Source organism: Podarcis liolepis (assembly GCF_965112155.1).
Source record: "Podarcis liolepis genome assembly, chromosome: 13".
NCBI classification, from domain to species: domain Eukaryota; kingdom Metazoa; phylum Chordata; class Lepidosauria; order Squamata; family Lacertidae; genus Podarcis; species Podarcis liolepis.
Window position 1 is genome coordinate 31,056,351 of NC_139573.1, and position 12,633 is coordinate 31,068,983.

A 12,633-nucleotide genomic window follows, 5' to 3' on the forward strand; every position below is an offset into this window, starting at 1 on the left:
GTCCCTGGAAAATAGGGGCACTTGGAGGGTCTGAGGTGGCTATGCTCTTGCTTCCCTGGTTGGAGATGGTAAATGCTGGCTGGTGCTGACAAGAGTCCATGAACATCTGGAGGGCACCAGGTTGGGGAAGGCTGGTCCATAGGTTTCACTACCACTGTAACAATGTTGGCACCCTGAGCATTGTTGCATCTGTGTCAATCAATGGGACGGGGGAAAACCAGAGATCTTTTTCAGCTTGAGGGCATCATTCCCATCTGGACAATCTCCCAGGGGCCACATGCTTGTGATGGCCAGGGCCAGAGGCAAGTGTGGGCAGAGGAACGGATGCTAATTCCACCTTTGTGGCCGTCAGCCAGTTTCCGCACACATTCAGACACCCCTCTCAGTCCTCTATCCAGGCAAACAAGAAGCTTTACCAGAGATCAAGGACGCATTCCATCCTGGCCAAGAAAAAGGAGGGCATACAGGCCGATGGGTGAGAGATGTGGCCTGAGGAGAGGAGTGCAGCTTGGGGAGAGTCACAGCAGCCAGGGAGGTGCACTTGGCCTCTGGATCTGTGATTTCCCATCCCTTCTATGCATGAATGCAATGTCCTGTCCCTAGGATTCTAGCTGCTTGCTGTGCCTAAAAGTACCGTATTTTTCCGTGTATAAGACGATATATTTTCCTTAGAAATAATAGGCAAAAATTGTGGGACATCTTATACACAGATAGCAGAGGGGGGACAGGCGATTGGTTGCAGCAGCCAGCAGGAGATTGGCAGTGGCAAATGAGCATGTGATTGGTTGCTGCAGCAGGGCCTGTTGACGACTGGCTGCAGCTGCGGCAACTGGACGGTCGATCAATGGCAGTTGCGAGGCTTGCGTGCAATCAGCTGCAGTTGCATCAAGTGGGCAGGTGGGGTTTTGGTGGTGAGCATGTAGACAATTGGTGGCCGTGGCAATGTGCGCGATTTGCAGTGGTGTGCAGGCTATAGAGAGATTGGTGGTGGTGACCCCCCCCCCAAAAAAGGGGGGAAAGCTCAACAACTCTGAGCAATCTTCCCCCAAAAGAAGCTCAACAACTTTGGGCAAATTCCCCCCCCCCCCAATTTTTTTTGTTGTGGTCCCAAAAAATAGGGGTCATCTTATACATGGGAGCGTGTTATACACGGAAAAATAAGGTATTTGCTTTAGTGTGCCAGCTAAGTGTTTACCTGATGTTTATCCGCCTTGCTGTGTATCTCTGTTTGCTTTCCACGTTTTTGCCCTGTCTTCTGCTATCCTTGACGGGAACGTAGATGCGAGCCCATGCATACAGTACCAGTCCCTACCCAGAGGTGGCGCCAAGCTGCTGCTGCACGGTGCAGAAAAGGCAGCCAGAACAGGGTCACGTGACCCACACCCTCCCATGCATTCGGAATTAACCGGCGTAAGAAGGCGAAGCCAACGCCTGAGGAGTGCTTCCTAAGTGCCGTGATTCTGAATAAATATTATGCCTTTAGTCAATATAGAGACGGAGAGCATGTGGTCATAACACCTAGCTTCTCTCCTCTCCAGCAACATCCCTGCCATTAGGCAGAGTGAGGGGGTGACCTCAGGGAGAAGGTGCAGAGCAGTGGGGAGACATTGGGAGGCCGGGTGCTGCATGCCACGTGGCCCCCCAGCACCCCTTCAGCTAGCCCCCTTCCCTCAAGTTCAACAGAAGATGCTAGCCCATCGCCGCGGTCAAAATAAGAGTCGTCGGTCAACATAGGGGCCAACTCCAAGGGGCCAAAGGGGCTTCAGGCCCCCCAATAAATTATTTGAGGGGGCCGAGTCCCCACCCCTCCAAGTTTATCGGCACTGCCATTCAAATGGTGCGTGTGCACCACGTCATGCGATCAACTATGTGGGGCGGGGCTTGCTTACCTGCCCCCCTCCCCAATTCAAGTTGGCATCCGTGTCGGTCACTCTGGTCAAGTTCTGTACAGTGGTACCTCGGGTTACATACACTTCAGGTTGCATACGCTTCAGGTTACACACTCCACTAACCCAGAAATAGTGCTTCAGGTTAAGAACTTTGCTTCAGGATAAGAACAGAAATCGGGCTCCGGCAGCGCAGCAGCAGCAGCAGGAGGCCCCATTAGCTAAAATGGTGCTTCAGGTTAAGAACAGTTTCAGGTTAAGAACGGACCTCCAGAACGAATTAAGTACTTGACCCGAGGTACCACTGTACATGGAATGGGAGCAGGTGCCATCTTGTCTGAGGTAGCAAAATTTCTCGCTCCTCTCCCCCTCCTTGCACTTAATTTAGCCTTGCGCACATTTGCAAACTAGAGAAGCTGTCGTGAGCACCACACACACAGAGCTGCAGTACAGTTCCGGGCACCCTTAACAAGCGACAGCTCCCAGGATTCTCCCATGACTGCTTAAAGCTGCATCACAGCACTTTAAGTGGATGGGGTGACTGCAGCCTCCGAGAACTTAACCTCCCAACCCTCAACTGCAATTCCCAGGGTTCCTTGGGGAGAAGGAATGGCTTGTGTGTGCCGCCATTCCACTATATGTCTTCAGTATAGTCTGGGATTAAAGACAGGTCCTGCTGAGCCTGAAAAGACTGGAAACTACTGCTTTAAAGAGTTGTATATAAAAAGAGGGAACTTTGGCTGGGTGCAGCTTCTGGAGCCAGTGTGGTGTAGTGGTTAAGAGCGGTGGACTCATAATCTGGTGAACTGGGTTCGCTTCCCCGCTCCTCCACATGCAGCTGCTGGGTGACCTTGGGCTAGTCACACTTCTCTGAAGTCTCTCAGCCCCACTCACCTCACAGAGTGTTTGTTGTGGGGGGAGGAAAGGAAAGGAGATTGTTAGCCACTTTGAGACTCCTTCGGGTAGCGATAAAGCGGGATTCAAATCCAAACTCTTCTCTTCTTCTTCCACAGGGACTCCCTCTCCAAGGCAACTGTTGAAGGGACTGCAGCCCCCTCCTCCTCTATATCAGATATGAATATAACTGGTCAGCGTAGGCAAAGTCTGTTTCCTATAAAGGCCACAACTGCAATAAGGGGCCACTGCTCTTCCCTGCTCCAAACTTGCCATTTGCCTCCATTGACCTAGCCAGAGCAGAGGCTAACAATCCTGACACAGAAGCGGAAACATGATGTCCGGTCCATGCATAAACAGGTGGGTCTTGCTGCAAGGGAGAGTGGGGAGCAGGGCTCCCTCCCCCCCCCCCAAGATAGTGGATGACGCAACAGTTGAAAATGGAAGCAATCAAACTCTAAAAAGTCAAATCGCTCAGGCAGAGCTTGAAGGTGGGCAACCTATGGAGGCACTGACAAGACGGGGTCAGTCTCAGCCCTTGCACACAAGAAGAGCCCCTGCTATAATAGACCAAAGACCCATCTAGTCCAGTATCCAGTTCTCACAGTGGCTAAACAAGTAGAACCTGGAAACACAGGTGGCTTCTTCTGCAGGCTGAATGTTAGCATTTGGGTCACAAAATAACATGCACACAGCAGATGGCTAGGATTTGCTCATTCCCAGTTGACATCACTGGCATTGTCCAATAGGGACCTGTGCCAATCATTGGTCCATCTAGTTCCAGCAGTGTCTTCTGAGTTGCAACAGTTCTCTGCGTCTTTCCAAGATTTGTTAACCTGAGGTTATTTTTCACAGGAAAGGTTGAATTTGAGGAAGGAACCAAATCAGAACATTATTCCAACAAGCTCAGTATAGTCTACCCTGACTGACAGTGGCTCTCTAGGGTTTCGGGAAGTGGACGTTCCCAGCCCTAACCGGAGATGCCAGGGATTGAACGTGGGACTCTACCACGAATCTATAGCCCTTCCCCTAGTGCTCTGCTGAGTCTCCTCTAGCAAGCTGCAATGGCCCCGCTAGCTGAGGAATCACATTGCAGCATACATTTCACTTTTTGCGATGTTAGTCTCCCTTGAGCCTTGGAAAGGAAGAATGAGAAACATCTTAAGCAAATACATTTTCCTAGCAAGAAGAATATCCTTCCCCACACCCCAAAAATTAGCAGTTTTCCTTGAGGAAGGCTAGTCCATGCAACCAATGAGGAACAAGCGTGCATTTGGGGCATGCATGCCCTAAAACAGGGTTCCCAAACTTGGGTCTTTTGGACCACAACCCCCATCATTCCTAGCTAACAGGACCACTGGTCAGGGATGATGAGAACTCTAGGCATGAAGAACATCTGTGGTCCTCCAGATGTTGTGAGACTCCAGCTCTCAGCAGCCCCCAGCCATGATAGTGACATCACCGGCATTGTCCAATAGGGACCTGCGCCAATCGTGCAACCACAGCCCAATGGGGGTTGCAGTCCAGCAATATCTGGAGGGCGCTGCTAGGTCCTCCATGCAGATGATCTGAGAAGTCCCTCTGCCAGCCTTGCAGAGGATTAGGCCCAACTACCTGTGAATCATTTGTTGTTCATTCCTTTGTCAGGAAGCAACATGCCCTCCCCCCCCTCTGGGGAGGCGTGTATCTTTTGTTTGCCTCAGCAACTTCTTTGCTCTGGACTTCACCCAGGGCTGGGGACGCCCTGGATCAACTGTGCTGAAACTTGCAAGCCAACTAATTGCAGGGATGGGCGAGGATTTCAAAGCTTCTTCTGCATACCTTCTCACCAAGCCGCACCCGCAGCACAGCTGGACTCTCAGAAATGCGGCAGTTGCTTAACGAGTGCGCCGTACCTTTCCGCGCCTATATTTTTATTGGGCGAGGGTGAGAAACACAGCCTGGGACACAGATGCGTGAGAACCAGAAGCAAATGGGCTCAACCTCCTTCCCATGGTTCTCTCTAAGCCAGGGGTCCCTTGACTTCCTTTCTTTTTATCCCAAGAGGGGAGCAGGGAAGGAGCATTGGGGGGAGGGGGAAATACCCATTTCACAGATGGGGAAAATGACAATGCTCAGAGAACTGCCCTACCTCCCAAAGAACGGGCAAAACATATATATATAAACCCTAAAACAAAAAAAGAGCAATAAAAAACAACCCTAAAAAAGAGCAGACAATGCTCCAAACAAACAATCCCCCAGAACTAGAACAGAAACCTAACAACACCCCCTCATTTCTTTTTAATTTTTTTATGAATGAGATGGGCAGAGAGCCTTGTCTGTCCTTGTCTGAGGTTACCAGAGTGTCCACAGCTGCCACTTTGGGGCGGCCCGGACCGAAGGCAAGGAAGATTGATGAGCAGCCTATAAACCAGACTGGGTTCCGCTACCATTTTGCCATCTCTCCCCCCAACAATGCTGCTACCAATTAATTAATTAATTAATTAGTCAACCAACCACTTAATGCCAAAACAGGCTTCTAAGCAGTTTATAAAGTTGGGCATACCAGGTGTCACTTCTCCCCTGACAGTCATGGGAAGCAAGAGGTTACCTAGATCAGGGGTAGGCAAACTTAGGCCCAGGGGCCAAATCCGGCCAAATCGCCTTCTCAATCCGGCCCACGGACGGTCTGGGAATCAGCGTGTTTTTACATGAGTAGAATGTGTCCTTTTATTTAAAATGCATCTCTGGGTTATTTGTGGGGCATAGGAATTCATTCTTTTTCTTCCCCAAAATATAGTCCAGCCCACCACAAGGTCTGAGGGACAGTGGACCGGCCCTGCTGAAAAAGATTGCTGACCCCTGACCTACATGGTGCTAGGGTTGCCATATTTCAAAAAGTAAAATTCCTGTTGAACTTTTTTGGGGAACAAACAAAAAAAAAGTAGAGTAGTTTCCACTACTTTTTCCATTGCATTGCCATACATCCATTTTCCCCATGACATCCCCACTCCCCAGACACCATTTCCCCCTGAAAACAAGGACATGTCAGGTTTTTTCCTTCTTCCAGGTGAGAAGTAGCACTTTGTGTTCTGCTTTTGACCCGGACTTGGGGCTGCTCTCTGAAGATTTTGCTTAAGAAGAAGCAGCCTGAGAGGAGTGCAAGAATGGGGCTGGGTGGGTGACAGTCTCACAGGGTGGCCTCCAGATCTCCAGCCTGAAGAACTTTGGCCTTCTGTGGTCTGGTGAGGTGGAAAAGGGTGGTAAGGTCCCTGCATCTTAAAGAGCCCCCCCTCCTTAAGATGAGATTTCATTGTGCCCTGGGAAAACAAAATGAAAAAACCCTGCAGCTTCCAAAATGTTGTGTATACAAGAGACCTCTTGACCTTTGCACTTCATCATCTGGGAGACCCAGAAGAAGACCTTTTGGAGAAAGGAACTGAATGGGAGGAAGGAGGTTAAGTTAGCTTAATGTCAAATGGTGGGAAACATTCAAGATAAGATTACTGAGCACATCAATTGCACTCCATTGAGGTAGCCAGCAAAGGAAAGGAAGACACAGAGAATCCATTGTTTCTAAGCACAGGAAGATCTCATTCATCTAAGCCCAAAATGGTGGTGGTTTTGCCCAAGAAGGGGACGTGCCCAGGAAAAATAAAATTGCAGGAGGAGATCGGAAACGCAAGCCTTATGAAAGCCCCTTTTTGAGTTCCAGAAAGTGCTGCAAATGCATAGCAAGAGAAACCAAAGATACATGGGTCTCGCTGGGCCTCTTCTCAAATCTTTTGTTGGGCCACAATGCTGAGAGATGCCAGGAGCTGTGTGACTCACACTGCAGACCTGGGAACTTGGCAACAGCCCATGGAAACTCCCTCTCGTTCTTTGGGCCTGGGCGTGTTGGAAGTGCCGGATTTATGTATAAGCTACGTAGGCTGAAGCCTAGGGCCTCTAAATCTAGGGGGCCTCGCCAGCCCTCCCGCTCCCCAGCAGGCAGTCTCCCCCTCCCAAAATTGCAAACCCAAGACTTCATGCGAGGGCAGGGCAACTCGGGCCCAGCAACAATTAGACTCAGGGCTAGCCAGTGGGGCCCAATTTGAAGCAGTGGGGTGCAACTTGAATTATTATTATTTTTGTAGGGCCCCAGTTCACATTCAAAGTCTGCAAAATTTTATAGATATAAATAAAATCCATCTAAATTGCCTGGTGCAGGGGCCCCCTTAGGAGCAGCCCACGGGGCCCAATTTGGCCCAATTGCTCCAATTGCCTTAAGGTCAGCCCTGATGAGACTGTGCAGGGGTTGGACTGACAAGCCCTGCACCTTCTAGGTCCCTGGTGTCACTATTCAGAGTACAGACTCAAGGACTTGTTATGGAAATAAGGGGGGGCACTTATTGGAAATCAGTTTTTCCAAACAAAGCATAGTTCATCTGTCACCAGTTCACTGTCATTGTTATCCTTATGGAGGTCTCATGAGGGTGAATAAGAAGATGCTGTAGAATAATCTTCACCAACCCGGTGTTGCCCCCACCGGATTTTCCTGTCCTGCAGCTTCCATCATTCCTGACCACCGGCCACGCTGGCTGAGGCCGATGGGTTTTGTAGTCCCAACAACTGTAGCTTGCCACAGGTATAGAGAATTGGAGCACTGTGAGGTCAGTGCCCTTCACAAACTACAGTTTCCAAGATTCTCCTCTGCTATTAAAGATGCATAAGGACGCTTTGAATGTACGGAGTGGATTTCACCTAATTTAGATTGCAGGAAAGGGAGAGACTTAGCTCGGCTGTTGCAGAAGCAATGCCATCAGTGGCTTCTTGCACCTTCCTCCACCATCTCCCCACTCCAGTCTCAGCTTTCAGAGGCCCAAGCTGTCCATGTTTCCCCTGCCTTCTCTGGACACTACCAAAAGCATCGTTCCCTGAGGCAGAGACTAGGCTGGTGGTTTCACAGAGCCCAGCACCCTCGGGCCTCAGCAGCATCGATCCCAACCCACTCTCGTGGCTGTGGTGAAAGCAGCCAAAATCTGGGAAGCCTCCCGCCATTTTAAATTTCCCACAATGCCCCAGAGTAGCATTGCACCAGAGCATTGTGGGAATTGCATATGGCCGGCAGCTTCCTAGACCAAGTGGCTGCTTCCAGGTAAATCCACAACTGCGGGACCATACTGACTAGGGAACCACCTTGGTGAGGTGCCCACAAACATGGCAATCTCTCCCCCCCCAGCCTCCCCAGACCCCAGCCTCATTTCCCTGGCAAAACATGATCAGTCAACAGAGTTAGGCCACCCACAGCTCTTGCAAAAACATGCACGCTGCAATTTGCTTCCTTATATGGTTAAAAGTATGGCCTGTTCCCTCGAAGGGTGCGGCAGGCAGCTCAGGTTATGCAAGCATTCCTCCCCACCTGCTTAGCCACCTTGGCAAGGCCTGAAAGGGGAGGAACGCCCTGGGCAGAGCCCCAGAATCGTCTCCAGAGAGAGCACCCAGCTCTTCCCATTAATCAGTGACTAAGCCAGGGCGTTGGCCAACAAGAAAACAGAAGCGTCAGCTGAAAACCAGTGGCTGCCTGTTTTCAAGCTAAAATGCACTGCCCTCGTTTGGGAAACTGACCTCCTGCTCTGGCACTTGGTGAGAAAGGCTGTCTTGGCTTGCTTTGGCTACCAAAGGCTTGCTTTGCAGTTCTGGCTTTGCCACATGAAACCTGGAGGTCATTGGGGGGGGGGGACGGGGGTAGCTACCATTTTCTAGCCTGTACTGCTGCAAGTGGAAGCTCACATGACTGAATTCTCCGTAGACCCTCCCCCTGCAAATAGAAAGCTAGCTTGCTGGCAATGGAATGTTGGGACCTTCCTCCCAAACTTGCTAGATTTCTAGGTGTGTGGATTTATCGAATGGTTTTGTTTTGTTATTTTGTATGGAGGAGCAATCAAGTGAAGAACACCACCTCAGTGAGAACAAGGCCTCTTTCCTGCAGCCGTTCTTAGCTCCCATGGCTCCTCTCTTCTCTGATAGCTGCTGTATCTCAAAACAGCATGCTGACTTGTTTTTTGTAAGTCTCCTTAGAATCCATTCTCAGTTGTGCCTCGGTGCACTACCAAGTACCTGTGAAAATCTGTACCACCGCCAAATTGTGCCTCCCTTCTGTCCCATCCCTCCAGAAGGAAGAGCTCAGATTCTGGCTTGCCTCTCCTCTGCGTCTTGCAGATTGTGGTGAGGGGAGAGAGCAGCGCTGCCCCACTCGTCCTGGGTAACATTGAAACCCTTTCAGGGGTTGCATTCCAGAATGCAGTGCAATGCAGATTCCAGAATGCAGTGCAATGCTGCTGGATAGAGCTGGGACAATTGCAGGCTCTTCTGGAACCATCTGATGCAAGGTGCCATTTTGCAAAAGAGGACTGGTTCCCACTAGCCCACAAAGGACAAATGCCAAATGCCCAGTGACCCAGCATAGATCCATGGTCACAGTCCATGGTCTGCCCCCGTCAGCTCTGCAGATACCTTGGCTGGATGCATCTATTTTAATTATTTTATTTTATTTTACTCCTGACCACCACACCTTGTTGCTGGAAGGGCTATAATACACCAGCCCAGCCCCAATCCCTATGACTGGGGCTTCCTACCTCCCATTCCAGGTGGCAGAATCGCCCTCTCCTTGAGAAAGAACTAAAGGTGCTGCCCTACTAAGGAGAAGAAGGGTCATAGCTCGGTGGTAGAGCATCTGTTTTGCAGGCAGGAGGTCCCAGGTCCAGCCCCCAGGATCTGGGACTGTCCCTTGCCTGAAACCCTGGAGAGCAATTGCCAGTCAGTGTAGATCAGTGCTCTTCAACCTAGGGTCCCCAGATGTTGTCAAACCACAACTTCCCAACCCCTGGCTATGAGCTGGCTGAAGATCATGGCAGCTGGAGTCCAACAATGCCAGGAGGCCAGGGTCAAAGGGCCCTGGTGCAGGGAACACTGAACTAGAAGGGCCAATGGCCTGGCTCAGTGTAAGCCAACTTCCCACATTCCTAAATTTATGAAATGGTCAGCCGAACCCTTTCCATATCTCGGCCTCGGCATCTGCTAATGAGGAAGCATCTCAGCAGCTTCCCTTTGCCAGGGTTGGGGTTGTCTCCTGCAAAGCCCTACTCAGAGGAGACCCACTGAAATTAATGGGCACAGCTCAGATAGCTCCATTAACACCAACTGGTCCTCCTTCTCTCTCTGAGGAGAAGGGAAACGAGGCCAAAAGGACTTTCCAAGCTCTTTTGGCCCCTCTGGACAAACAGGCTGGAGTAAGCAAAACATGGTTGTGCAAATGACTGGACTTTTTTTTGCCTCACACAGAGGCCTCCTCTTTTTTCGCCTTTGTTCCAGCTTGGCATGATCCAGGCAGAAACAAAGGGTGTCTGCCTTAACATGCAAGGTGAGGTGAGTTCTTCGCCATTCCTGCAGGGCCTGGCTGCTAAGGAGGAAGGGAAGAAAACTTGGCTCCCACCCACACAGCCTTTCCCCCCCCTCAGGGGCAAATAGTGGCAGCCTGCCAGACACTCCCTTTCTGCGAGCTCTTGTGTGTGTGCAAACTCCAGTCCCGCCCGGCGTCTGAGGAGAAATGCGCGCAGCTCACCAAGAGTTGGCTGAGGAAGGCTTTGCGGCCTGTTTTTTCCTCCCACCCCGTGTTTTCCATAGATAGCACTTGATGTCCCTGGTGTGAATTGGTATTGTGGGCTTTGTTAAGGAATTTTGGAAACGAAAACTAAGAGCATAATAACACGAAAAGGGCCGGCTAGATTGGGCCTAGTCCAACATCCTGTTGTCACCGTGGCCAACCAGTATAAACCCAAAAGCAGGAGCCGAGTGCAAGAACACTCTCCGCTCATGGGAATTCCAGCAACTGGCATTCAGAAGCACCACTCCCTCAGGCCGCAAATCAATCCTCACATTGTGGGAATAATCTGCTCCAACTGCGCAGCTAGCTGATACGGACAGCAACTAAAATTGCAACTTTGCTTTAACACTGCCATGGTGTTGCAAATGCAAATAGGACCATGCTTCTGCAACCAGTGGAAAAGCACATATGTGCCTCAAGTTGCTTATGCATATTCATAACATGTGCTGTTCGCATGAAAATTTTGCATACGAAATTGATCTTTTGTGCCTTTGCATGGTGCGCAGAATCTTGGGAGCGTTAACTCTCTGTGCCTCTTTATCGCTTAAGCTTGAAATAAACTATTTTTTTCTATCTTTCTACCCCTGGCAGTGATTTTATTGGCTTTTGAGTCGCCCCACTACACAGCAAGGGGCAGCAAGCAAGCAGGGTGGGTGAGTTGCTTTGTGTTTCCTGGGGCCTACACAACAAGGGTTGCCAGGTCAGCAGCATCCCAGACTCTTCAAGATTTCAGGGCCCACACCTGAGAGCTAGGGGTAGCCCCTGGTGATGTCATGGGATGGATCCTGCAGGCAGAGGAGGGCAGACACACACACACCCCCTCCCAAGTGTCTGTGCCATAGTTTGCAGCCGTCTCCTGCCAGGGTGAAGCTTGCGAGCCTTCCTAATAATTTTGTCGTTATGATTAAAGGCCCTATCTCCGGCCTGGAGACCCACCTGCCACTCATCCACTTCAGGTCAAGCCCAGAGGCCTGGCAACCCTCTACATGATACTGCCACTCAGTCTGCTGCAATCAGCCATCTGATTTCTGGCTCCTCCAGATTTTGGAGGGGCAACAGGAAGCCAGCCTGAAGAAGCACACAGAGCCTGAAGTTCACCCAGAGCTTCATGTGTCCGTCACAGCGAACCAGTGAGAGATTTCCACAGCATCCGAGGAGCAGCTGACTCCCAGGACTTTCAGAGAGGAGGGAGACCAGATTGCATGCTTTGCATCTGAAAGCTTCATATGTGGTCTGGGCTGTGTTTCCCTTGCCTCCTTGCTGCAGAAATTTGGGGAGGGCCATAGCTCAGTGGAAGAGCATCTGCTTTGAATACAGACCGTTCCAGGTTCAATCCTCAGCATCTCCAGGTCGGGCAGAAAATGCCCTACCTGCCTGAAACCCTGGAGAACCACTGCCAGTCGCCATAAAGACAATTCTCAGCTCAACGGCCTGACCCAGTGTAGGGCAGCTTTCTATGAGGCCATATCCACACCCTGCATTTAAATTGCACCTAAAATGCACATGGCTTCCTCCAAAGAATCCTGGGAATTGTAGTTTGTTGGGGGCACTTGGAAATCTAAGTCTGTGGGCAGTAAACTACACATCCCAGGATCCTTGCTGGCATCCTTGGGATTCTGCTTCTATGTGGACTAAATGGGGACGGCAGCAACAATCCATAGGAAAAGCAAGAAGGGCTGTGACTCAGTGGCACACCATCTGCTTTGCATGCAGAAAATCCCAAATTCAGCCCCCATGACAGTCTTGCTCTGCAGTTCTGATTTACTCAATGGCGTTTCCGAGTTGCAGTTTAGGCCCTCCGTCCGTTGTTTTCCTGAGCAACTGGAGGCTCCCTGGCATCTGCAAACGGCTGGCTCTGAGAGGGCGGGCAAGCAGCGCCAGGCTGGGCTCTGCAAACACTCTTGGCACTTTCCTAGCAATGGGTCTGATGCCAAAGCTTTGACTCAGCTGCCAATTAAAATATTGACTCAGAGATGCAGAGAGTGCCCCAGCTCTTCGTCACCCGTCTCAGGTGCAAGAGCCTTGTCTCCGCCGCCAGTTTAGCAAGAATGGCCACCATCACCTTCCTCCTGGCAATGGCCTCCAACCTCCTCCTTGACCTTTGTGTCCAGGATCCTCAGTAGAAAGCGGTAGAGAGCAGGGAACACACCAGGGCTTGCAGCCAAAGCTGCTTTGTAACCAAATACCAAACTGGGAGAAGGTTGTGGCTCGGTGGATGGACCGCCAGCC